Source organism: Dendrobates tinctorius, unplaced genomic scaffold (assembly GCF_039654945.1).
Source record: "Dendrobates tinctorius isolate UK_male_01 unplaced genomic scaffold, ASM3965494v1 ptg000064l, whole genome shotgun sequence".
In the NCBI taxonomy this organism is placed as follows: domain Eukaryota; kingdom Metazoa; phylum Chordata; class Amphibia; order Anura; family Dendrobatidae; genus Dendrobates; species Dendrobates tinctorius.
Genome location: NW_027361732.1, coordinates 11,131,688 through 11,157,468, shown reverse-complemented (window position 1 = coordinate 11,157,468; position 25,781 = coordinate 11,131,688). Strand labels below are relative to the sequence as shown.

Here is a 25,781-nt window from a genome sequence, read left to right as displayed (position 1 = left end):
ACCAATTTTCCCAGGTGTAGTTCCCTGACTGACCTGAGAGTAAGGGGGTGCCGGAAAGCTGCGAGTTCCAAAGTGTCACTGAAAAGTGGGATATCCATAAATCCCGACAGCTTGTAAACATATTGTGGCAGTGGTGGGATAACTAAAATAAACCCCCCTGCGGTAACTTGTTAGGGCAAGACTAGCTTGCTGTTTTTTATCACATGGTGCCAGTGGTGGGATAACTAAGATAAGCCCCCCCGTGCCTGTGATAGCCGTGTGCGGCCAAAGGTCACATTCCCCGATCCGTGACATATTGGTGGTACCAGGTGGGATCGTGACAGCCGATATGTAATTAAAAAGCCCCTGGCTGTTTTTGGAAGCTGATGCATGATAGCTAGTGGCGTATATCCAGCCACAAATCAGAGAATAATACTTGGGTAATGGCATGCAAATGATACTCTTTATTGCAAGAAAGTGCTTACACTAGTGTGAACCACCCCAAAAATAGCAGTCAACAGCAAAGGAGGTCAACTTCCCAGGTCAATACGATTAGTCCCCAGTCCCCACAATTTTAAGCGTGTCCTGAAAACGCATTTATTCAGACTGGCCTATCGCCTCAACACATTAACCTAACCTATCCCTGTGTGGCAGAGCCAAAAATTTTACCATAACCAGGTTCCCAGCATCATGTTCCCACATGCTTTATGCATCCATTAGCCCTCTGTGTCTGTACTGTTACACACTTAACATTATGGCTGGTCCGTACAATCAGGGCAACTGTTACCCCCCACCTTTCGTGTCTACCTCTTTCCTCATAGACTGTAAGCTTGCGAGCAGGGCCCTCACTCCTCTTGGTATTTGTTATAATCTACTGTATGTGATTATTGTTATGCTGTAATGTCTATTGTCTGTACAAATCCCCTCTGAAATGTAAAGTGCTGTGGAATATGTCGGCGCTATAAAAATAAAATTTATTATTATTATTATTAAGGAGACATCACCTTGGAGAAAGAGCTCTGAACAGCCAGAGAGTGCACATGCGCTGGTGTAAATTGCCAAGAAAATATTGGTCACCTGTAGAGTAGACATCAACTTTCACACAAGTGCTCTGAACAGGAGCGTTATGTCACCCATGAGGCTGATAAAAAATGTCTGTATAACAAATCCTGGAGGGCATGTCCCAAAAAACGGTGTGCACCTGTGGAGAGATAAATGCATTATGAAAGGCAAAGAAAATGTACCTTTTATTCCACCATTACCTCAAACGATGTCTCATGATGTGAATAGTAAAAGTGCAAAAATAAATATTTTTTCAAGTTCAAGACCATAAATTTAGATTTTGTGTTAGATATAATATTTAATATTCACATTACTCTCTCCTTAAGGGCATGCTTAAAGGAGAAATAATAACTTAGTGAGCGTCTTTTTAAAACCACGTTAGTTTATGACCATGTTCTTTTTGAATTTACAGTCTACCAGCTGTTGGCTGTAGAGACATTTTATTACAATTTTTTAATGCCCACAAAGCACAAATTAAAAAAAGTGAGAACTAAAGTACTTTTTAAAATGTATATTCATAGAACATTATTTGGTAGGTGAGTGCCATCTGCTGTTCATTACTGAATTGGTCTTGCTAACTCTAGTTGCACTAAATTTTTGGTATTTTGAGAGCTTTATAAGGTTTCATGCAAATTCCAGTATTTTATCCCTGGTTACTAAATGGTACATCCTCAAGGCTAAGAATGTGACGTTTTTCAAACCTTTCTTCTTATGTAATGCATTGTCTCTCCATGAACATGACAAATATATGCAGAGAAGAGCATTACATTTCTCTTCTCAGCTGACATCTATATAAATATAATTAAATACTAATATAAATAATGAATTTTCATGTGTGCCAAAAAAGACTTATTAACCTATAAATTAGATACATGACTCCAAATTTTGAAAGACAATGTTATATCAAGTTTATTAAATACAAAATATTATAACAATATTGGGCAGCACGGTGGCACGGTGGCTCAGTGGCTAGCACTGCACCCTTGCAGTGCTGGGGTCCTGGGTTCAAACCCCACCAAGGAGCTTGTATGTTCTCCCTGGTTTCCTCTCACATTCCAAAAACTTACTGATAGGGAATTTAGATTGTGAGCCCCATCGGGGACAGTGATGATAATGTGTGCAAACTGTAAAGCGCTGCGTAATGTGTTATTTATTATTATAAAAACTTTAAGGTGAAGAATAGTATTATACTGCACAAATATATGTTAAAAGCACATTTGCATGATGAAAGGACAAGTAGATATGATCGGTAGAGAACCGTATCCAAATATCATGCATATACAAAAGTAACTAGTGCATGCAGAAATAAAAAGCTATCCTTTTATAACAACCAGAGTATAAAAGGTACTGCGTAGATATTAATAAAATAAGTGCAGATATGTAAATAAATCAGTCAGATCAAGTAAGAGGGTGAAATAACCCAGGTAAAAGGCTTTAAATATAATGGTGGCTGGTACGTAGAAATGTAAACTGAATAGAGCATACTACATAGATAAAGGAACAGAACCAAGCTTACTGCATAAATATGGTGTCAGAACCAAAATTACTACATAAATACAGGAACAGAAGGAAGAAGAATCAAGTTTACTAAACAGATATGTGAACAAAAACAAACTTTCTACACGAGAACAGAACCGAGCTTAGTACATCAATATGGAAGCAGAACCACACTTACTACATAGATACAGCAACAGAACCAAGCTTGTGACATACTGTAGATATCGAGACAGAACCAAGCTTACTGCATAAATATGGTACTGGTATGGTACTGATTACTACATAAAGTATGGAAACAGCCAGGCTTACTGCACAGAGACGGGAACAGAACCAAGCTTACAACAGAAATATAGTACCAGAACTGTTCTTACTACATAGGTATAGCAGCAAAACCAAGCTAACTATAGAGAAATGGGGGCATAACCCAATTTCAGAATATGAACTCTGAGTTAGAAATTGCATGTTATTCTCATAGTTTTGCCAAATTCATCAAACAGCAAGTTATGTTGACAAAAGCTGAATACTACAAAAGGTATATAGTGAGGTCTTTTAGAACAACACCTTTTAAAAAAATTAATGAAAAAATCATCAAATAATATATTCTCATTTAGTTTTAGGACATTGTTAGGAATTGGCTGTTTTCACACCCTTTGCGCTTGTCAAATTAGCGCTCAATATACAGTTTGGTGACACAAAATCACGCCAACCTGTTTCTCTTCTACTTGTCTCAAATGAAACAATGAGAGAAGCAGAAGAGAAAGCTGGTGGCATGTGATTGTTTCTATGCAATTAGCATATGGACCCGTAATGTGAGCTCAGAGAGTGTGAAAACAGCTGAATCCCAAGACCATGTGCACATGTTGAGTATTTGGCGATTTTTTTACCTCAGTATTTGGTGAGTCTTTTTACTTCAGTAATTGTAAGCCAAAATCAGGAGTGGGAGATAAACACAGAAGTGGTGACGTGTTTCTATTATACTTTTCCTCTGATTGTTCCACTCCTGATTTTTGCTTACAATTACTGAAGTAAAAAGACTCACCAAATACTGAAGGTGTGAACGTGGCTTAATATTGTGTTATGTACTGTTAGGAGGCAGAGTGAAATCCTACAACTGTACTGGACACCTCATTAAGGGTAACTTGTCATCTTGAGAAACGCTATTTATCTGCCGATATTGTGGTCAATCTGCAGGTAAATAGTGGTTTAAGCCTGGTTAGTCGCTTTCTGGAAAAGCTTTAGCTACAGGGAGAAAACTCAATTTTATTCTACCTTCTGCCACTTGTTTCCTTTAATAGCACCTGTGCAAGGAGTTGCAGTCACTGTTCACTACAAAGTGACAGTACAGTAATGACATCCCTGCACTTTGTGACGTCTTCCAAGGAGCCCAACCTCAAGCTGGGCTTCATAGAATGACCAGCATGGCAGCAACACACGGCCACCCATCAGCATCCTGCAACTGTGTCACAGTGGGCTGATGGGAGCTGGTGAGTGGATGTATCGGCCATCTAAATGCGGCTGTCAGTGATTGACAAGAGCATTTAAATACTTAAAACAGCAGCAATCAAGGCGAGCTCTGATCACTACAGATACAGGCAGACGCCGGCTGTGTAGTGCTTCCAACATCTGCCTGGTATGGAGTAGGCTCAGCTCCTGAACCTGCTCCACACAATGACATCCCTATGTTGACATAGCTATGTCAAGATGCACAATGGGATTAATTTCAGTTGTCTGTTTCTAAACTTGGAAATATAAAAGGAATTCCCTAACACATGTGAAACATTATTATTTTTACACACCACAATGCACTATTACATACATTCATCTTACAAAAACACATAAAATTCCGGATACACAAAAACATACAAAGACATGCGCACACACAGTAGGCAAACATTTGCACACACAGGCATGTGCGCACACATTCACAGCACGCAGACATCAATCAATACATGAATACAATACCTCAACTACCATCAGTACATTGTGCATCAATTGTAATATCAGGTCAGACCTATGTACATTTTTACTGCATAAACATACAGCTCCCAGTATGTCCTTAACAATGATAATGAGAGTTGTTGTAACCAATCATTATCAGACTGTGAACCATACAGGAAGCACAGTACTGATGAGAATTAGTATCACAAATAAGCATTTTCATCCAGGTACCTTACAAGTGACATCTCTATTTAGAGTTGATCTCTTTATTTTCTTCTCCATTTTGTTCAGAATCCGTGAGGACTTCTCACATCTGCATCTCATCTCTGCAGACTTTTCTCTTCTCCTGTCTCCTGCAGCACATCCCGACACAGTGCCCTTAAAAATAACAGTAATATTATTATAATGCTCCTTAATGAAAAATATCTGCCTTAGGCCACTTTTACACGTCCGTGTCTTATGTGGTGACAGTTTTCACAAGTACCAGACACTACCACATGCAGACCCATTCAAATTAATGGGTCTGTGCACATGTCAGTGTTTTTCCACAGACCGTGTGTCCGTCTGCCCCACACGCTGACATGTCCATTTTTTATTGTCAGTACAGGCAGCAAAACATCCCGCACACGTGCACATGGAGAACACACATTGATGTCTTCCATGTGACACACATCGGCACTGGGGAAGAAGCGTTACAGTAAGCGCTGTTCCCCGGCAGCAGGTGCTGAAGATGGCTTTCATCATTCTCCCCTGCTCTGCCGGCGATCGACGAGAGCAAAAGTGAATGATGACAGTGTGATGGAAATACAGTATATACATTTCATATAGATCTCACTTGCACGTATACTCCTATATACACATATATAATCACAGCTAATATATACAGTATATATCTTATAATCCACTGCTTTAAAATGGCTGCCACAAACCAGACAGCTTTTAGGGTTTTTTTTCAATATAAGAAAAGAGGAAGTATAACAGATGTGCAAAAGTGATGAGTAGATGTCTCAACTTTGTCCTGGTTTCAAGAGTTACAGAGTTACACTTTAGTAACTTATCCAGCTTTTTTGTCATGCATTGATCACGATATATTCCATGTACTCAGACAGCCAATAGCATTGAAGCTCAACCTTATGTTAATGAACTAATCACTCCTTTCTATACGTAATTATAAAACCATGTATGTGTAATAAACCTTCAGAGTTTTGAGGGAATGCAATGCTGTAACCATGTGTACAGAGTTTCATTTCATTGAGCGCTCAACATACTCAGTTTAATTGGGAGCAGCCACAGCACACACAGGGATAGATTAATCCCAACCAAATTTCCATAACATCTGGTGCCTGCACGGGGGCATTGGACAAAATGCATGGGGACCCTGCTGTCCGGAGAGACAGAGGTGCCGGCCACGGCCTTGGCTCGGGGACGGAGACTGCGCAGCTCCATAAGTAAGGTAAGAAAATCTTGTCATCTTACCTGAATGTACCCTGTGCCCAGTCCGGGTCTATATCTCTTGCCGGTCAGGTATGCCGGGGTCTTTATGAATTTTGGGAAGATGGTAGAAGAAAGCCATGGCCAGTTCTTTATTAACTAGAAATTTTTTCTCTCTTTTTGTTATGATCCCTTTCTTTTTTATAGTATTTTCGATTAGATAGTATTCTTTAAGGGTGATGTTATATTTAATGGTTTTTAGCTCTCTCAATGGATTTTTACATTTTTTGTCTTTCTGGTGTCTTTTACTCCAAGAAAGAGAAGCCTTAAAAAATTTAAGAGAGAACACCAAAATAATAATCAGAGGGGCTGATAAAGGCGGTGGCACGGTTATCCAAGATAGAAAGGATTACCTTGCTGAGGCAGCCAAAATACTATCTAATTGAAAATACTATAAAAAATTGGAAAAGGATCCCACCAGTGATTTCTCTAAAGAATATCACTCACTTCTGAATGAGGCATCTGAGAAAGGGATCATAACAAAAAGAGAGAAAAAATTTCTAGTTAATAAAGAACCGGCCATGGCTTTCTTCTACCATCTTCCCAAAATTCATAAAGACCCCGTGAAACCACCCGGACGACCCATTATATCAGGGATTAACTCTCACACTAGCCATTTGTCTCACTATCTGGATTTACACCTACAAACGCATGTCAAATCACTACCCTCATATTTGAAAGACTCTAACCATCTAATCAGCCTCCTGGAGGGAATAAGTTGGGAGGAGAATTTTCTATTCCCAACCCTAGATGTAGTGGCATTTTATTCAAATATAGAACATAATTTGGCTATAAGAGCTACCAGATTTTCCTTGGAGAAAAATGGAAAAATGCCAGAGGAACAACTGGAATTCCTTCTGGCTGGTCTGGAATTCATTTTGAGTCATAATGTCTTTGAATTTGATGGACAACTGTACCTGCAGCAGCATGGCACCGCGATGGGGACTCGGGTAGCCCCAAGTTTTGCAAATCTTTTTATGGGGTTATTCGAGTCCCTATTCCCCCTCAGTTCAGAAAAATACAAAGACAATATAATAATATATAAACGTTTTATAGATGACTTAATAATCATCTGGAGGGGTGACATAGAACAAGTCCATATGATGGTAGGAGAAATGAATCAAAACACATGGGGGATTTCCTTCACATCCACAAGCAGTGCAGAAAAAATAGTCTACTTGGATTTAGAGATCTCACACATGGGAAAGAAAATCGTTACAAAAACCCATTTTAAAAAAGTAGACGTTAATGGACATTTACATTACAATAGTGCACACTATACTAAATGGAAGAATAATATTCCATTTAGTCAATATTTAAGAATAAGGAAAAATAATAGTAGAGAACAGTGTTATATAGCACAAAGCAAAATTCTGACCAATAGGTTCCGGGAAAAAAAAGTATCCAAAAACCCTAATACAACAAGCCTATAAGGTTAATCTAGCAAAAACCAAGGGAGAATGTTTGAAAAAAATGCTTGAAAACACCATGGAAAAAAGCATTGAGAAAACTGTGAGGGAAAATGCTGTTATAGATACAACTAAACCTCACCTGAAACCTGATAATGAAAAATGGCAGTTTAACTTTATTACAGCCTACAATAAAGACAACGAAAAAATCTGTGAAATTTTGAAAAAACACAGGTATGACCTGAAACAAGACCCTCTGCTACGAAATGTATTACCACAAGCCCCGAACATTACATTTAGAAGGGGAAAAACAATAAAGAATATGGTAGCTCCCAGCCGACTGAAAAGCTCTTCAAAAAACCAAAATTCCTTAAAAAACTTTACAAAAATCCATGGAATCATACACCTAAAGAATGTTAATAAAATTGGGGTATATAAATGCAGACAGAAAAAATGTCAGTGTTGCTATAATATAGCAGATAAATAACAACAGATAGTTTCCTACAGTACAGGTGAAATATTTCAAATAGAACAATTTCTGACATGTACGAGCGACCTTGTAATATATGTCATCAATTGTTTTTCAAATAATTTTTATTAATTTTTCATAAGGGAAGGAAGGGTGAACAAAAGGGAAAAGGTAATAATATAAAACTTAGAGAACTCTTTTATAATAGATGCTTTGCAAAACATGCCATACAATATACTTCGTAAACATTAGACATTTTACTGTTGTATTTATCTTAATAGTATTAAACTAAAGAATAAACTAACCTAACACTACTACCAATCCAGACTTAAAGCTTAACCTGAGTCGCATTCCTGTAGGAACCGTAAGCAGCTTATTGTAACTGCAAACATTTTGAGTTCCACCGAGCCCACTTTGTGTGGTATTTATTCAAAGAGTTGCTATTAAAAGCAAATCTTTCTTCTGTAGAGGTATGGAAACGTAATGTGTCTAGAATATCTAAGAAGGAAGGGATATCTGATTTTTTCCAAAAAAATGCTAATGAATTTTTTATAGTTAGAAAGATGTGAATCATTATATATTTGGTTGAAGGATTGATACTCTCCAGATCTAAAGAGAGAAGTACCATCTGAGGGGTTACAGTAATTTCACTATCATGTAAAGTATTAATATGGATTTTGCATCCTTCCAGAGCATTTTTAGTTTTGGACAGCTCCAAAAGATATGATATAAATTGCCAGGGTTTCCACATCCTCTCCAACATTGGGATGAGATCTCCTGATTAATATGGGATAGCCGTATAGGCGTATAGTACCATCTATTCATTACTTTTTAAAAGGACTCCTGTAAGGCCATAGAAATAGTAGACTTATAGGTATGCCTAATGGCGTACTCCCATTGTTCTGGTTGAACTATAATATTTAAATCAAGCTCCCATTTGTGCATATAATTGTTTTTTGAAAAGGATGTATCTTTGTTAAAATGTGAGTAGATATTTTTAATACTCCATTTAAACTTATGATTAATATTAACTAGTAATGAAGAGACAATTTCCAGATTCTTAGCCCTGCTGTGTAACAGCTTTTTTATATTCTCTTTTACCGTGAAAAAAGAATATATTTCTGATGAGGGCAGATGATATTTGGATTTAAGCTCTCTAAAAGTACTAAACTCTTTCCCATCCCATAAGTCTCCAACTTTTTTCATGCGCACCTCATCCCAGGTATCTGTAACTGAAAAATTGTAAATCTGGGCCAAGGAGGAGAGGGGGAGTCTTCTAATCATACCCTCCTTATTCTCTTTCCTATGTAGCTTAGTCAGAATGTTCCAGGCCGAGAATATGGCCTGGAGGATTGGATGGTGGTGCTCCTTCTGCCGAGATTCCAATAAGTAACTGAAAAGAAGTTTTGGAATGGAATTATAATTTATTTGGGCTCTTTCTATATCCAGCCATGCCGAATGCGTACTCTCTTTGAACCAATCCTGACTGAGTTTGATGAGTGTCGCTTGGTAGTATGACCAGATATTGGGCAAAGCGAGTCCGCCATGTCTCTTTGTTTTGTATAAAATATCCGCTGCAATCCTTGCCTTTTTATTTTTCCATACAAAGAGATGAATTAACCCCTTCATGACCCAGCCTATTTTGACCTTAATGACCTGGCCATTTTTGGCAATATTGACCAGTGTCCCTTTATGAGGTAATAACTCAGGAACGCTTCAACGGATCCTAGCGATTCTGAGAATGTTTTTTCGTGACATATTTGGCTTCACGTTAGTGGTAAACTTAGGTCAATAATGTTTGCATTTATTTGTGAAAAAAATGGAAATTTGGCGAAAAATTTGAAAATTTCGCAATTTTCACATTTTGAATTTTTATTCCGTTTAACCAGAGAGTTATGTAACACAAAATAGTTAATAAATAACATTTCCCACATGTCTACTTTACATCAGCACAATTTTGGAAACAAAATTTTTTTTGTTGGGAAGTTATAAGGGTTAAAAGTTGTCAAGCGATTTCTCATTTTTACAACAAAATTTACAAAACCATTTTTTTTAGGGACCACCTCACATTTGAAGTCATTTTGAGGGGTCTATATGGCAGAAAATGCCCAAAAGTGACACCATTCTAAAAACTGCACCCCTCAAGCTACTCAAAACTACATTCAAGAAGATTTTTAACCCTTCAGGTGCTTCACAGCAACTAAAGCAATGTGGAAGGAAAAAATGAACATTTTAATTTTTCCAATAAAAATTTTCTTTAAGCATCAATTTTTTCATTTTCACATGGGCAACAGGATAAAATGGATCCTAAAATTTGTTGGGCAATTTCTCCTGAGTACACCGATACCTCATATGTGGTCATAAACCACTGTTTGGGCGCACGGCAGGGCTCAGAAGGGAAGGAGCGCCATTTGACTTTTTGAATGGAAAATATGCTGGAATATTTAGCTGCTGCCATGTCGCGTCTGGAGAGTCCCTGTGCGCCTAAACATTGGAGCTCCCCCACAAGTGACCCCATTTTGGAAACTAGACCCTCCAAGGAACTTATTTAGATGCATAGTGAGCACTTTGAACCGCCAGGTGCTTCACAAATTGATTCGGAAAATTTTCTTTTAGCCTCAGTTTTTTCATTTTCACATGGGCAATGGGATAAAATGGATCCTAAAATTTGTTGGGCAATTTCTCCTGAGTGCACCGATATCTCATATGTGGTCATAAACCACTGTTTGGGCACACGGCAGGGTCCCGAAGGGAAGGAGCACCATTTGACTTTTTGAATGGAAAATTAGCTCCAATCGTTAGTGGACACCATGTCGTGTTTGGAGAGCCCCTGTGTGCCTGGAACTCCCCCACAAGTGACCCCATTTTGGAAACTAGACCACCCAAGGAACTTATCTAGATGTGTGGTGAGGACTTTGAACCCCCAAGTGCTTCACAGAAGTTTATGAAGCAGAGCAGTGAAAATAAAAAAAAATTTTTTCTTCCTCAAAAATGATTTTTTAGCCCGCTATTTTTTATTTTCACAAGGGTAACAGGAGAAATTGGACCACAAAAGTTGTTGTGTAATTTGTCCTGAGTACACCGATACCCCATATGTCAGGGGAAACTACTGTTTGGGCGCATGGGAGAGCTCAGAAGGGAAGGAGCGCGATTTTGGAATGCAGACTATTGGGATGTTCTGCGGGCATTATGTTGCGTTTGCAGAGCCCCTGATGTGCCTAAACAGTAGAAACCCCCCACAAGTGACCCCATTTTGGAAACTAGACTCCCCAAGGAGCTTATCTAGATGTGTAGTGAGCACTTTGAACCCCCAAGTGCTTCACAGAAGTTTATAAACGCAGAGCCATGAAAATAAAAAATCATTTTTTTTCCTCAAAATGATTTTTTTAGCCCGCTTTTTTTATTTTCACAATAGTAACAAGAGAAATTGGACCCCAAAAGTTGTTGTCCAGTTTGTCCTGAGTACGCTGGTACACAATATGTGGGGAGGGACCACTGTTTGGGCACACGTTGGGGCTCGGAAGGGAAGTAGTGACGTTTTGAAATACCGACTTAATGGAATGGTCTGCGGGCGTCATGTTACGTTTGCAGAGCCTCTGATGTGCCTAAACAGTGGAAAACCCCACAAGTGACCCCATTTTGGAAACTAGACCACCCAAGGAACTTATATAGATGTGTGGTGACCACTTTGATCCCCCAAGTGCTTCACAGAAGTTTATAACGCTGAACCGTGAAAATTAAAAAAAAAAAATTTCCTCAAAAAATGATTTTTTATCCCGCAATTTTTTATTTACACAAGGTTAACAGGATAAATTCGAACCCAAAAGTTGTCCAGTTTGTCCTGAGTACGCTGGTACCCCATATGTGGGGGGGACCACTGTTTGGGCACACATCGAGGCTCGGAAGGGAAGTAGTGACGTTTTGAAATACCGACTTGATGGATTGGTCTGCGGGCGTCATGTTACGTTTGCAGAGCCCCTGATGTGCCTAAACAGTGGAAACCCCCCACAAATAACCCCATTTTGGAGACTAGACCACCCAAGGAACCTATCTATATATGTGGTGAGCATTTTGAACCCCCAAGTGCTTCACAGAAGTTTATAACGCAGAACCGTGAAAATAAAAAATCTTTTTTTTCCTCAAAAAATGATTTTTTAGCCCGCAATTTTTTATTTTCACATGGTTAACAGGATAAATTCGACCCCAAAAGTTGTTATCCAGTTTGTCCTGAGTACGCTGGTACCCCATAGGTGGGGGGGACCACTGTTTGAGCACACATCGGGGCTCGGAAGGGAAGTAGTGACGTTTTGAAATACCGACTTGATGGAATGGTCTGCGGGTGTCATGTTACGTTTGCAGAGCCCCTGATGTGCCTAAACAGTGGAAACCCCCCAGAAGTGACCCCATTTTGGAAACTAGACCCCCCAAGGAACTTATCTAGATGTGTGATGAGCACTTTGAACCCCCAAGTGCTTCACCGAAGTTTATAACTGAGAGCCGTGAAAACAAAGAAAATCATTTTTTTTCACAAAAATCATTTTTTTAGCCCCCAATTTTTTTTTCCCAAGGGTAAAAGGAGAAATTAGACTCCCAAAGTTGTTGTGCAGTTTTTCCTGAGTACGCTGATACCCCATATGTGGGGGTAGACTACTGTTTGGGCACACGTCGGGGCTCGGAATGGAGAGAGTGCTGTTTGACATTTTGAACGCAAAATTGGCTGGAATAAATCGTGGCGCCATGTCGAGTTCGGAGACCCCGTGATGTGCCTAAACAGTGGAAACCCCTCAATTCTAACTCCAACTCTAACCCCAACACACCCCTAACCCTAACCCAACCCTAATAATAACCCTAACCACAACCCTAATGCCAACACACCCCTAACCCTAATCCCAACTCTAACCCTAACTACAAGCCTAACCCTAATCCCAACCCAGCCCTAACCCTAATTCCAGCCCTAACCCTAAGTCCAGCCCTAACCCTAATTCCAGCCCTAACCCTAATTCTAGCCCTAACCCTAATTCCAACCCTAACCCTAATTCCAGCCCTAACCCTAATTCCAACCCTAACCCTAATTTTAACCCTAACCCTAATTTTAACCCTAACCCTAATTCCAACCCTAACCCTAATTCTAGCCCTAACCCTATTTCTAACCCTAACCCTATCTGTAACCCTAATTCCAACCCTAACCCTAGTTCGAACCCTAAATGGAAAAAAAAATATTTTTTTTATTTTATTATTTGCACATGGCTATGGGGGTGATAAAAGGGGGGTGTATTTACTTTTTTTTCATTTTGATTACTGTGAGAGTGTATCACAGTGATTAAAATGAAAAATGAACGGGCAACCGGCAAATTCATGGACGCCGCCATCTTGGACAATGGCAGGCGCACTGCGCATGCGCCCGCCATTTTGCAAGATGGCGGCGCCCATGATCTGGACGCCGGGAGCCACGGCGGGACACCGGGAGCACGATCGGAGGTCCCGGGGGATCGGAAGGTGGGAGGGAGCGATAGGAAGGGGAGGGGGAGCAGATGATGACGGCGGCGACCGATCACCGCCGTCCATCGTGGCGGGGGCCGATCGGCCCCGCCAGTCGGTGTGTGGGGGGGTCGGGTGTCGGTGTCCAGCCATGTCCGATGCTATTGCAGCATCGGCCATGGCTGGATTGTAATATTTCACCAAATTTCATTGGTGAAATATTACAAATTGCTCTGATTGGCTGTTTCACTTTTAACAGCCAATCAGAGCGATCGTAGGCACGTGGGGGCTAAGCCACGCCCCCAGGGATTAACTGTAGAGTGTCCTCTGTGTGTGGGTCGGGTGACCTTTCTGTGACCCGGGTCACCCGACCTGCAGGGGGGCTATTTATAGCATGACGCCTACGTAGGCATCATAGGTCGTTTGGGCATGACTTTTCATGACGCCTACATAGGCGTCATGGGTCGTGAAGGGGTTAAATTCTGAATTTTGGTTATAAGCGAGACATGTATGTTTAAAGGGATAGTTCTAAATAAATAAAGAATTTTTGGTAAGATGAAGACCTTTACCACTAAAATTTTTCCTAGTAGGGTCAGGTCGTGAGTTTTGAATCTATGGAAATCTTTGGAAATAGTTTTAATAAGGTTATCTATATTGGTGGGGATAATGGGTTTAAGTTTAGTGGTAATAGTGATACCCAAATAAGTAATTCCCTTTTCTTCCCATACAAAATTGGATTGCTTTTTGATTTTTTCAATTACCGTGTTATTTAGATTGAAGGGTAGAATTTTTGATTTCTCTGCATTGATCTTAAAATAAGAAACTTTTGAGAATCGGTCTAGGACCTGGGTCAAAGCTTTTATTGAGTTTATTGGATCTGAGATTGAAATGATAAGGTCATCAGCAAAAAGTGTTATCTTATGCTGACATTGCTGTGTTTTGATACCAGATATAGAATTATGACTCCTAATTTTTTCAGCCATGGGCTCAACCGCAAGGGCAAATAGAAAGGGTGATAAAGGACAGCCTTGCCTAGTGCCATTTGAGATATGGAATTGCATAGAGAGATGGTTGTTAATATAAATTCTTGCATCCGGTTGAGAATACAGGGAAAAGATTGAGGAGATAGATTTATTATCAAAGCCAAAATTAAATAAAGAAGATTTTAGATACTGCCAATTCAATCTATCGAATGCTTTTTCTGCATCTAGACTTACCAGCATAGAGGGGATGTTTGATGTCTTTATCAGATTAAGCAAATTTATAATTCTTCGCGTCCTATCTGAGGCCTGCCTGCCCGAAATGAAGCCAATTTGTTCTTTTCTAACCGGGTAAGGCATGATATTTTTTAGACGATCTGCAAGGATTTTGGCATATAACTTAATATCACCATTTATTAGCGATATGCGTCTGAAATTTTGGACTTTTTTTTTTCCATGTCTCCAGTTTCTTTTGGTATCATTATTATAGATGCTTCCAACATGTCTGCAGGGAATGCTCCTAAATTCGAGGCATGGTCAAAAAGGGTTTTCAAATGAGGTGAAATAATATCTGAGAATATTTTAAAATATTCGTTTATAAATCTATCTGGGCCGGGAGACTTCAGTGATTTAAGTTTGGTTTTAGTGCCTGCTATTTCTTTCACACTGAAAGGTGAATTTAATTGCCCTAAATCTGAGGGCGTTTTCTGTGGAAGGTTTAGATCAGAGAAGAAACAGTCTATGGCAGCTTGATCTGGTCTAGGCATTGCAGAGTCAGACTTTAGATTATAAAGCTTGCTAAAATATTCTGCAAATACATCTGCAATGTCCGAAGGATGGTGTTTAAGATCTCCTGTGGAAGATCTAATTTTCTCTATTCTCCTATGTATACGTTCTTGCTTTAGTTTGTTAAGCATGCATCTAGTTGGCTTATTCGTGGACGTATAAGAATTAGATTTGGATGCCCGAATAATTGAGTCATACTCTGTTAAGAGTTCCGCCCTAAGTTCCTGCCTTAGCTTCATCAGTTCTAAGTGAATGGCATGAGATGGATAGTCAGATTTATTTTGTTGATCCTCTTTTATTTTTATTTGGGATTGCAGGTTGGAAATTTTTTCCCTTCTTTTTTTTATGCCTAGCTGAAAGTTGCATTAAGCAACCCCTAATGACTGCTTTGTGCGCTTTCCATAGTATAAATGGGTCAACATCTGATGAGGAGTTTTCAAGGAAGTAGTTATCAATAGTATTCCTAATTATCTCTCTATATTCTTGGATTTTTAGCAATGTCAGGTTGGTTTTCCAAAGAAATGTATTTTTTATTGGGGGACCTAGAATAAATTCCCCCATAACTGGGGAGTGGTCAGATAATTATTTGTTTAGTATTTCAAGCTTTTTGAATTGAGGTGATGAGAAAATATTAGTTAAGAAGAGATCAATTCTGGATGATGTTTTATGCACATCTGAATAATGTGTAAATTCTCGTGAGGTTGAATTGAGACATCTAAAGACATCGAAAAGTTCATTTTGGGTGATCCAGTTATTTAGAGTTGGAGCCAAATGACGTACGGTAGACGAGGAATCCATATTTCCATTTGGCACTATATTGAAATCCCCTACTATTAGTAGCTCTCCCCTCTTGGCGGCTTCTATTTTTTTAATAAGTTTATTAAAGAAGGGAAATTGTCTCTTACTTGGAGCATACACATTGACTATTGTACATATTTTACAATTTAGGCTGCAAATCAGGATGTGGAATCTACCTTGAGGATCAATCTCCTCACTGATCATATAACAAATCTCCAAAATATAGTAAATAACATACTAATGGATAATTATCATGCTTCATAAAAAGAGCAAGATTGCATAAAAGCAGCGACTCCCTAATAGATACTAGAAAAAACGGAGGAAATAAAGTCTATGCTAATTTACAAAAATATCAAATTTTATTAGTCATATAAAAATAACACATGTGCAACAATAATAACACTAATTAAATAAACAGACTGTGTACAAAGAGGGTACATACACAACAAAAGTGACCAAAATATCCTAAGATGTAGCTAAGGTGGACTGCTATCACAATGGGCACATGTGGGACAAAGTAATAATGCCTCTGTGCTCAAGAGATCTCACATGAACTTGGATAGTCCCAGAAATATCAATCATGATGTTAAGTCCAAGTGTTCAGGGCTCTCCAGATGACAGTAATGAAAGTACAGAAACCAAAAATTTATCACATGTATAAGAGAGCACCGGACACCGAGACACCCCATGAAACTGGGACATCACAATGTAATGTGAAAAAAAAAAAAAAAAAAAAAAAAAATTTTGACAGCACAGCAGGGACAATTCAATCAACAATAGTACATCATAAATAATTACCCATCATGTTTCCAAATGTGAGCGCAGGAGAAACAAACCCCGACGTACATTTCGATGTGTTAACCTTCCTCAGGGGGCATGGCTTTAATGTGCCCAGGTCCCCATATAAATACCCAGCATGCTTGATGATTAACCAATGAAATTTACCAGAACATAACAAAACAAAACAAAACAAGTGGGCGTCTGATGACCGCTCATAGGCGTTACTCCCACCCAATACAGGGGCGGGCAGCCCAGTCCCACCAATAGTAGCGATAATCATCATCGCATATAAACAGAAAGTGAGGGCAATAAAAAATATCCTCTGGCAGTTGCATGTAGACACGTCACTTCCGCCCACAATGTGGAGCAGAGCGTGACAATCCAACCAATAATAGCGATAATCGTCATCACATGTAGGCGGAAGGTAAATGTAGTAAACGCATCCTCCAGTAGTTATGTGTAAAGCGCGTCACTTCCGCCCACACTGTGGGGCGGGACGTGCCAATACTGGAGGGCGGATGTAAACCCCCTGCCCGTGACCTCGCGCGTCACTTCCGCCCAGCTGATGTGTTACGTGGCGTGGCCGGCGCCTGGCCGTCACCAAGCGACACAATCAAAACAAAAGACAGGGAGGACGCTCCGAGGGCATCGGGTAAAAAAGGAAAAGAGAAACACCCACAAATGCAACTGGCAGAGGAGAGAGCATTGATAAATTAGATGGGAAATATAAAAAAATAATACTATTTAGATGCAGTGTACAGATGTATACTAACATAACAAAAGTATATATCAATTTATCAAATGCATGCACAAATGTATATGCGCACAAATGTTTGTACACACACGCATGCGCGCACATACCCGCATATATATAAAGTCAACAAAATATAAATGTAACAGAGAAAAAAAAAAAAAAAGGGATTTATGAGAAGCAAAACTGGGACAAAAAGTTAGTCCATAACTTGATTAAAGTTACTCCATATAATATTCAATCCGGATCCATTCTTCATAGTACAGATGTCTCATAGATAATGCGTTAGCTTGAATGCTCCAATTCTAGCATTATGTCTGAAAGCTTGTTAATGCTGTACCCGGAACGACTATATGGATATACTAGAGAATCATCAATGGGATCACCTAGGACTAGGCCAAAAATGTTGGTCACTGAAAAGATAATAGTACAAACAATGAACAAAAAATAAAAACCAACAGAGAATAAAAGCCAAATATAAAACCAAAAATAGGGAACAGGAGAAGACACTCATAATGAAATGAGAGAACATTCAATAATTAAAAACGGACAAGAGGGGTCAATCCAGACCAATCACAGGAAAGAAGCGAATCCCTGTGATTCATTCAAACCCTGGGAGGACATTGTTCCCAAGGTGGTGATCCACATACATTCCTTTTGTGCTAATAAGCGCTGTATGTCACCCCCTCGGATTCCACTGTGAATGTGCTGGATACCCCTAACCATAAATGATTTAGGGTTACATTGGTGGAATTGCTTATAATGTTTTGCTATTGTCTTTAAGGTTGAGAGGTCTGTGACGGCAGCTGCTGCCATAATGTCTCGAACATGCTCCCTTGTACGAATTCGGAGTTGGCGTGAGGTCAAGCCTATGTAGATTTTTTGACAGCCACAAGTGGCATAATATATTACCTGTGTCGTAGCACAGGTAATATGTTGTCTAATTGAAAATTGCTTGGAACCATCAGTGGAGATAAAAATATTAGTTCGCATAATATTTTTACAGGCCACACAGCTCCCACAGGGAAAGCAACCCTGTGGTGGACCCTTTGATTTAAAAGGGTTTTTAATTTGTGGGACATAGTGGCTGTGTACGAGGGCATCTGACAAATTATAGCCTCTTCTGGCTGTCATAAGTGGCCTTTCAGGCAGGAAAGAAGCTAAAGATGGATCGGTTTTGAGAATGTTCCAATGCCGCTGTAGGCACTGTTTCATGGTCGACCATTCACCATTAAACTTTGAGATAAATCTGACTTGATCCTCATTTTGCTTTCTTGTCCTATTCGTGGAATGTAATAAAGACGTACGCTGACTCTTCTTAGCTCTCATATATCCATATTTAACACTTCTGTTGCTGTAGCCGCGCATTTTAAATCTATTCTCAAGATCTCTGGCCTGGTATTCAAACCTCAAATCAGAGGAACAAACTCTTCTTAATCTTAAGAATTGTCCTGTAGGGATCGCCCTAACAGTAGCCTCCAGATGGCAGGAAGTAGCATGTAGCAATGAATTAACCGAGGTGGGCTTCCGATATATATCTGTCTGCAACTGTAAATTTTCATCCACCAAGATTTTAATATCTAGGAAGTCCACCTCGGTCTTACTATAAGTGTAAGTAAGTTTAATGTTAAAGGGATTATGGTTTAATCCTTCCACAAAACTACATAGTTGTTGTTCTGTTCCCTGCCATACAATGAATACGTCATCTATATAGCGCAGCCAGCACTGCACATGGTCAGCAGCCTGGGCGCCCTCCCCCCCAAAAACCTCCCTCTCCCAGTAACCTAGGAAGAGGTTGGCGAAGGAAGGCGCACAGGCCGCACCCATTGCAGTGCCGCACTGCTGCAAATAGAAGCGTTCTCTAAAAACAAAGAAGTTATGGGTCAGTATGTAGTCTAACAATTCCAGAACAAGATCACAAAGTGAGCCCTCCCAATTACTATTATCCAAAAAGAAACGGCATGCATCGACAAAAAGGAGGCATATAGGCAACTGAGGGATAAAAAGACCTATCTCAGGCTGGTTTCACATTAGCGCTTTTTCAGCGCACGCACGGCCGGGGGTAGCTCCGCCCCCGAGCCGGCTCTCTGCCCGAAAAGTTTGATTTTGGCGCGCACGGCGCACCGTCAAAAGTGCGCAGCGCAGGTCAAAGCGCAACTAGCGCACGGCCTGCGCACGATCTGCGCACCCTATGCTAAAGATAGGGTGTGCCGATCGCAGGCGCCGCTGTCCGCTAGTAGGCGGCGCTACAAGCAAGGGGCGGGCACGCCGGGCAGAGAGCCGGCTCGGGGGCGGAGCTACCCCCGGCCGTGCGTGCGCTGAAAAAGCGCTAATGTGAAACCGGCCTTAGACTTGAACATAGCCCTCTTAAGGCCTTCTCAGCGGAATTGGAAATTATTCTTAATGAAGCTTTTGAGAGGGGCATAATCCCCAAAAAAATCTTTGATGGATTGTTTATCAAATTTCCAAAGATACCTACAATATATTTCATGCCTAAAATTCATAAAAACGCTGTTGAGCCATCAGGGCGTCCCATTGTGTCGGGCATAGGGGGTCTTTGTGAACCAATATGTAAATGTGTCGATTATTATTTAAAGCCATTGGTTGAGGCCTTGCCCTCCTATGCTCGTGACACAATGGACGTCCTGGCTAGAATCGATGGCATGACTCTTGATCATGACATGCTTCTGGTGACTGCAGTCTTAGAGTCACTATATACGTGCATCCGTCACCAGGACGGTCTTGATGCATGTCGTTTCTTTTTGGATAAAATCTTGGTGGATGAAAATTTACAGTTGCAGACAGATATATATCGGAAGCCCACCTCGGTTAATTCATTGCTACATGCTACTTCCTGCCATCCGGAGGCTACTGTTAGGGCGATCCCTACAGGACAATTCTTAAGATTAAGAAGAGTTTGTTCCTCTGATTTGAGGTTTGAATACCAGGCCAGAGATCTTGAGAATAGATTTAAAATGCGCGGCTACAGCAACAGAAGTGTTAAATATGGATATATGAGAGCTAAGAAGAGTCAGCGTACGTCTTTATTACATTCCACGAATAGGACAAGAAAGCAAAATGAGGATCAAGTCAGATTTATCTCAAAGTTTAATGGTGAATGGTCGACCATGAAACAGTGCCTACAGCGGCATTGGAACATTCTCAAAACCGATCCATCTTTAGCTTCTTTCCTGCCTGAAAGGCCACTTATGACAGCCAGAAGAGGCTATAATTTGTCAGATGCCCTCGTACACAGCCACTATGTCCCACAAATTAAAAACCCTTTTAAATCAAAGGGTCCACCACAGGGTTGCTTTCCCTGTGGGAGCTGTGTGGCCTGTAAAAATATTATGCGAACTAATATTTTTATCTCCACTGATGGTTCCAAGCAATTTTCAATTAGACAACATATTACCTGTGCTACGACACAGGTAATATATTATGCCACTTGTGGCTGTCAAAAAATCTACATAGGCTTGACCTCACGCCAACTCCGAATTCGTACAAGGGAGCATGTTCGAGACATTATGGCAGCAGCTGCCGTCACAGACCTCTCAACCTTAAAGACAATAGCAAAACATTATAAGCAATTCCACCAATGTAACCCTAAATCATTTATGGTTAGGGGTATCCAGCACATTCACAGTGGAATCCGAGGGGGTGACATACAGCGCTTATTAGCACAAAAGGAATGTATGTGGATCACCACCTTGGGAACAATGTCCCCCCAGGGTTTGAATGAATCACAGGGATTCGCTTCTTTCCTGTGATTGGTCTGGATTGACCCCTCTTGTCCGTTTTTAATTATTGAATGTTCTCTCATTTCATTATGAGTGTCTTCTCCTGTTCCCTATTTTTGGTTTTATATTTGGCTTTTATTCTCTGTTGGTTTTTATTTTTTGTTCATTGTTTGTACTATTATCTTTTCAGTGACCAACATTTTTGGCCTAGTCCTAGGTGATCCCATTGATGAGTCTCTAGTATATCCATATAGTCGTTCCGGGTACAGCATTAACAAGCTTTCAGACATAATGCTAGAATTGGAGCATTCAAGCTAACGCATTATCTATGAGACATCTGTACTATGAAGAATGGATCCGGATTGAATATTATATGGAGTAACTTTAATCAAGTTATGGACTAACTTTTTGTCCCAGTTTTGCTTCTCATAAATCCCTTTTTTTTTTTCTCTGTTACATTTATATTTTGTTGACTTTATATATATGCGGGTATGTGCGCGCATGCGTGTGTGTACAAACATTTGTGCGCATATACATTTGTGCATGCATTTGATAAATTGATATATACTTTTGTTATGTTAGTATACATCTGTACACTGCATCTAAATAGTATTATTTTTTTATATTTCCCATCTAATTTATCAATGCTCTCTCCTCTGCCAGTTGCATTTGTGGGTGTTTCTCTTTTCCTTTTTTACCCGATGCCCTCGGAGCGTCCTCCCTGTCTTTTGTTTTGATTGTGTCGCTTGGTGACGGCCAGGCGCCGGCCACGCCACGTGACACATCAGCTGGGCGGAAGTGACGCGCGAGGTCACGGGCAGGGGGTTTACATCCGCCCTCCAGTATTGGCACGTCCCGCCCCACAGTGTGGGCGGAAGTGACGCGCTTTACACATAACTACTGGAGGATGCGTTTACTACATTTACCTTCCGCCTACATGTGATGACGATTATCGCTATTATTGGTTGGATTGTCACGCTCTGCTCCACATTGTGGGCGGAAGTGACGTGTCTACATGCAACTGCCAGAGGATATTTTTTATTGCCCTCACTTTCTGTTTATATGCGATGATGATTATCGCTACTATTGGTGGGACTGGGCTGCCCGCCCCTGTATTGGGTGGGAGTAACGCCTATGAGCGGTCATCAGACACCCACTTGTTTTGTTATGTTCTGGTAAATTTCATTGGTTAATCATCAAGCATGCTGGGTATTTATATGGGGACCTGGGCACATTAAAGCCATGCCCCCTGAGGAAGGTTAACACATCGAAACGTACGTCGGGGTTTGTTTCTCCTGCGCTCACATTTGGAAACATGATGGGTAATTATTTATGATGTACTATTGTTGATTGAATTGTCCCTACTGTGCTGTCAAAAAATTTATTTATTTATTTATTTTTTTTTTTTCACATTACATTGTGATGTCCCAGTTTCATGGGGTGTCTCGGTGTCCGGTGCTCTCTTATACATGTGATAAATTTTTGGTTTCTGTACTTTCATTACTGTCATCTGGAGAGCCCTGAACACTTGGACTTAACATCATGATTGATATTTCTGGGACTATCCAAGTTCATGTGAGATCTCTTGAGCACAGAGGCATTATTACTTTGTCCCACATGTGCCCATTGTGATAGCAGTCCACCTTAGCTACATCTTAGGATATTTTGGTCACTTTTGTTGTGTATGTACCCTCTTTGTACACAGTCTGTTTATTTAATTAGTGTTATTATTGTTGCACATGTGTTATTTTTATATGACTAATAAAATTTGATATTTTTGTAAATTAGCATAGACTCTATTTCCTCCGTTTTTTCTACTCTCCTCACTGATCAGTTGGAATGGGATATCTTTGCTTATATAATTGTGATAACCCCTGCCCTTTTTTTGTCATTAAGTGATTTGTACATGTGGGGGTAGTTTTTGTGTTGGAAGTAAGGGTGGCCATCCCTGGCTAACTTGACTTCCTGGAGGCAAATAATATCAGCCTGTGTTTGTTTTATCTCTTTCCAAGTGGCAAAGCGTTTGTACGGGCTATTTAAGCCTCTAACATTGTATGATAGAATTTTTACTTTCATATTTGCTGCCTACGTTCCTACAAGTTATAAATTACAGTCTGGATGTGAACAATCAAAGAAGAATATCAAAGACTTTCTTAACTAAGCCTAAACCTGCTCAGTAATATTTCAAACAAAACTTTGGTCAACTCGAGTAGAGCTCTCCTGAGGGATCACACCTCCAGTGAGACCTCTCTCTAGTTTGGGGGAACAACAAGAATTGTGGCAAAGAACCCACCCAGTCACCCCAACACTATACGTAATAAGACTAAAGGCATGTAGACAATACCTATGAAGAGATTAAGGCATATTGTTCATCCCTTATCTTTCTGGGCTAGTTCTTCTTGGAGGTAGTGTACAAAGTCTAAACCCTCTTCTATTGTAAAGAGAGGGATATTCTTTCCCTTGTGCCAAATCAGCAATTTAGTTGGGAATCGCCATCTATAGGGGGTTCCCAGATCTCTAAGTTTGGACGTTACTTCTCCAAAAGCCTTTCTAGCCTCCATCGTGGCTTTTGAGAAATCCGAGTAAATTTTGAGGTTGTTATACGGAGGTGGGAAGGACCCCTTTTCTCTAATGGATTTCAAGATTAGTTCTTTCGTTTGGAAAAAATGTAAGTGCAAGATAGTATCTCGCGGTTTGTCAGCGGCGATGCCTTGTGGACGCGGTAGCCTGTGGATCCTGTCTATAGTGAACTGTAGCTCAGATAGAGAAGGAGCTGTTTTTTTAAAAAGGGACTTGGCGTAATCTGCAAGGTCATTCTGCAAGACATTTTCAGGGATTCCCCTGATCTTAATATTGTTTCTTCTGCTCCTATCTTCTAAGTCAGTTATTTTTGATCTCAGGGATAGGAGCTCCATTTTTTATTCCAAATTTTCTTTTGCCAGGGATTCTGATTTATTTTCCACTTTTATTATTCTTGCCTCATTGCTTTCAAACCTCTGTGTGAAGCTCCTATATACGTCTTGTAGGGAGTCTTTGTTTGCCTCAAAGCCAAGTCTAATAGACTCGGTCAGGGCTTTGCAGAAATTAGCTATGAATCCCTCTGTAGCTACCTTGTTCGATGTCAAAAACTTATCAAAATTGATTGGTAAAAATGAAGGATCTGCTAAGTCAGTAGACTCCGGGCACCCCCTTTTTGGTTGTGGTTTAGTAGGACTATGGTTGGGGGAGCAACTATGCGACGCACAGGTTGAACCCGTTGCTCGAGGGCTGCCTCCCAAAGCTGCCTCCTCTGGTCCCATCCTTTTACATGACTTAGAGCTGTCCATCTCCTCCTCCAAAGATACATTAATATCTCTAGAGCTTGCGTTTTGTGGGGGACCTTGTGTCTCATTTTGAGATTTTGGGTCCAGAGGTCTTTGGTCCAGCCCTTCTTGTATCACTTTACTGTAAGATGTCATATATAAATTTTTTTTGAAGGAGTTAGAGGTCATATTTCCTTTTTTATAGGAGATCTGGACCTAAAGGAGTTAATAGATTTTAAAAAATCTGATGTTGGACTTGTATTATTGGGACCCCTGAATTTTGAAGCCCTAGCAGTGTAGAAGTCTCTCTTTTTTGTGGATTTAACTCTATTGGCCACATTTTCCATTTACAGGGCTCCTGAGCACTCCTGTCGCAGATTCACAGAATGAGCTATTTTATAGGGTCTTCCTTCTGAAAGCAATTTAGCAAGTCACAGTCCTAAAAATCTTATAGTTTCAACAGTAAATATAACCCCACATATAATTCCTAGGAACTCAATGGTTTTCTTCAGAATAAATGTTTTGACCACAGCGGGAAGGGGGTTATTACTTATTTAGCTTATTAGGAGAAAGCAATCCTACAATAAGTAAGTTAGTCACTGTATATGTAAAAAGGCACTATATAAGTACTATAATAACAGTTCAGTTCGAAGAAATTAGAAGGACTTCAATGTTATCCTTCTGCAACAGATGGCAGTGTTGTAAATAATATCTTTCTCTATTTAACTGCTTGATCTATTAAGCACATATAAGTAAATATGCCAGGGACGATGAGGAGTTTATAGAATATATGAATTCAACACAGTATGGCTGTGTTATACTAGTTATCTCAGTCCAGTTATATCGCTGACCTCTGGCTCACGCTGAATCAGGCTGATTTCTGCCTCCCAAATCAGTTCCTATGTATCTCCTAACGTACCTCAGGGTTACCAGTTTTAATTGTATGGTTTATCAATCACTGCCTGACCCTAGGTTTAACAATAGAAGTGTACTCTGAAGCAGCAAAGCTGTTTCCCCTTCTGTCGTTTATTTACAGGGGATTAATGTCAGTCTCTCAGTTATGCCTCTGCTGCTGCCACTCACCGCCTCTCTGGCCCTTCTTATTCAGCAGGTGTCACCGCCATTTTCCTGCCTTATGTCCGGTCTCTGGCTTCTCCTTTTGTCTTGCCGCGCTCAGTGTCTCCAGAGCACTGCTTTCTTCCACAGGTCCCTCCATCCTTTCTTTACCACAGACCCGACTCACAGCCGCTTCCTGGATCTTGTTGCTTCGTCGCCACTGCGTGTGAGGTAATTCTGCGTGTGAGGTAATTCCCTGTCAGCT

General features: G+C 40.2%; 1 long non-coding RNA gene across 1 annotated transcript; it reads right to left on the bottom strand.

Moving 5' to 3' along the window:
• Positions 1-928: 928 nt before the first annotated feature.
• On the bottom strand, positions 929-25,746 carry LOC141094605 (uncharacterized). The gene is made up of 3 exons (XR_012233120.1): positions 25,544-25,746; positions 4,708-4,854; positions 929-1,180 (listed from the first exon to the last, which is right to left on the bottom strand). It is a non-coding gene; the product is annotated as an uncharacterized lncRNA (long non-coding RNA).
• Between the last annotated feature and the right edge of the window lie 35 nt (positions 25,747-25,781).